The sequence below is a fragment of the Bison bison genome, unplaced genomic scaffold (genome assembly GCF_000754665.1).
Source record: "Bison bison bison isolate TAMUID 2011002044 unplaced genomic scaffold, Bison_UMD1.0 scf7180017864198, whole genome shotgun sequence".
NCBI lineage: Eukaryota > Metazoa > Chordata > Mammalia > Artiodactyla > Bovidae > Bison > Bison bison.
This window is the reverse complement of record NW_011494770.1, coordinates 8,441,275-8,443,850: the sequence shown is the minus strand read 5'-3', so window position 1 is coordinate 8,443,850 and position 2,576 is coordinate 8,441,275.

Here is a 2,576-nt window from a genome sequence, read left to right as displayed (position 1 = left end):
CTCATTTTTCATTGTCAAATCTGTAATAATTTTCTCATTTATGCTCAACTTTCATATAGCTTTCAATTGTTCTTTTTTCTCAGTCTTTTGCAACATTATATTATGTTACTAGGGTTGTCATGACAAAGTATCAACAGATGGAGAGGTTTAATCAACAGAAATTATTTTCTCCTAGTTTTAGAGGTTAGAATTCCAAGATCAATGTGTCAGCAGTTTGTTTCTTTTGAGGACCCCTCTCCTTGGACTGCAGATGGCTGTCTTCTCTCTGTGTTCTCTCATGGTCCTTGCTACATGAGAGTCTGTGTCCTGATCTTCTTTTCTAAGAATACCAGTCATGTTGGATTAGGGCTCATCCTTAAGAACTCATTTTAACTTAATTACCTTTCCAAAGATCTTGTCTCCAAATACAGTTATACTGCTTAATACTGGGAATTAGGACTTCAACATGTGAATTAGGGATGAGGGGACCTGATTCAGCCCATATCAGACAGTCCAGACTCAATAACATTACATAAGGCTTCCTAGATGGCGCTAGTGATAAAGAACCCACCTGCAGTGCAGGAGATATAAGACGCAGGTTCAGTTCCTTGGTTTGGAAGATCCCCTGGAGAAGGGCATGGCAACTCACTCCAGTATTCTTGGTGGAAAATCCCATGGACAGTAGCCATACCCCACAGGTGGGCTACAATTCATAGGGTGTCAAAGAGTGGGACACAACTGAAGGGACTTAACACACACACACAAGGGTCTGTATCTCTAACTCCTCTGTACCTTCCTGGAGCTTTTGGAGCAGCAGGTAAGCCTCTCCTGCTTAATGGCTGTGCAGAATCTTGGAATGTTCACTTGCCGTATTGTGGAAGCAGTAATTCTGTTTTGGAATCAGATATTACTTACAGACATTATGCAGAAGTAGAAAATTGTGGGAAAATTGTACCACAAAAAGACTGGCATAATGATCATTAGCTAATGTAAAATCTGCATGTGAAAGCAATTATCACTAACAGTGACAATTTCTGCACCAATTTTTCTCGCTGGAAGGTAAAGTGTAATTCACATCCTTATTTATTCTCAGCAGTTTTCTCACCTAAATGTAGTCTGTATTTACTTCTCTGGGATATTGTAGGGTCAAGAATTTTATGCTTTTTACAAAAATTTTTATATTAATGAGAGTACAAACAATGTGTGCTGTAAGTTTACATGTTGATCTCTGGAATATTTTACACTATTGATTCAATAAGAGTTTTTGGAATGCATTTCCGGAATATTTTGTATAATGAAACTAAGTTATAATAAAATACTGGTATATAAGCCTTTTTTTTTGGATTGTTCTGTGCTGTTATTTCAGTTAAAATGGTTGAAGTAATTTTTTCTCATTGGTTTTCACTGAGGCTTTTCATTGTTATCAAATAAATTCTGAACATTAATTATATGCAAATACCTGTGTCAAGGATGGCTAAGGATAAAAAAAATGTATTTTGTCTAGTGTTTTGTAGGTAATATGGACAATGAATTTTCAATTATATTTTTGAGGCTTAGAAGAGTACCATAGATGTTAAATCCTGTAAGCAGAGGACTAGTTGTCATTACCAGATTGGCACTTGGTATTGGTCTTTCCTATAACATTGTCTTCTCACCCACATATGGTCCCATGGCTTTAATTTGTTAAAAATTATTAATGAGGACTTAAAATATTGTTAAAGAGGCCTTATTTTTGAGTAGAAAGAACTTTTGAGGTGTCTTCAAGCATGTTTCAACTTGTATAGGCAGATTGGAGTGTGAAAGCTATTTTGGATTGTGGGATTAATTTCCTGAAGTGGAAGCCTGGGCTTGGGAAAAGAGAAAGACAATCTACAAAAAATAGATGAGTGGGTTGGTAACGATAAATACATTTTCATGCTATCACTTCCTATCCTTAATAAATTAGATTAGCTGTAGCAGATTTTTAAGAAAAGATATAATGTTCCCTATTTTTAGAGTATAGAGGACAATAGAAAAAATTAAGTGAAAGAGTTGGATCATATTATAGTTCGGAGGAGAAGAGGATGATGGAGGATGAGATGGCTGGATGGCATCACCGACTCAATGGACATGGGTTTGGGTGGACTCCGGGAGTTGGTGATGGACAGGGAGGCCTGGCGTACTGCGGTTCATGAGGTTGCAGAGTCAGACATGACTGAGCGACTGAACTGAACTGATATCTCCATTCAATAAATGTCATAGAGAATTGCACTATTACTAAATTAAATTATAGATAATGTATATGACAAGCCAAAGGAAAAGTAAACTTTTTAAAGTTTGTTCTATGAGTAAGCAAAATATTATATTGTTACAAATGACACCAAAATCTCAATGTAATTCTAAATATGAAATTCACTTGAACATGAAGTGAGTATGTGGAATACAACAAAAGAAAATAAGAGAGCAGATTCTGTCATACACTTCATGATAGTCTTTTCTCAATATGACTATCCCAAATATGCCTATCATGGCTTTCTAATAAAAACTTACAATGCCTTGATGGTATTGACACCACATTATAACCTCCTGGGTCTTAGATGACTAAATTAGAGTTGGCA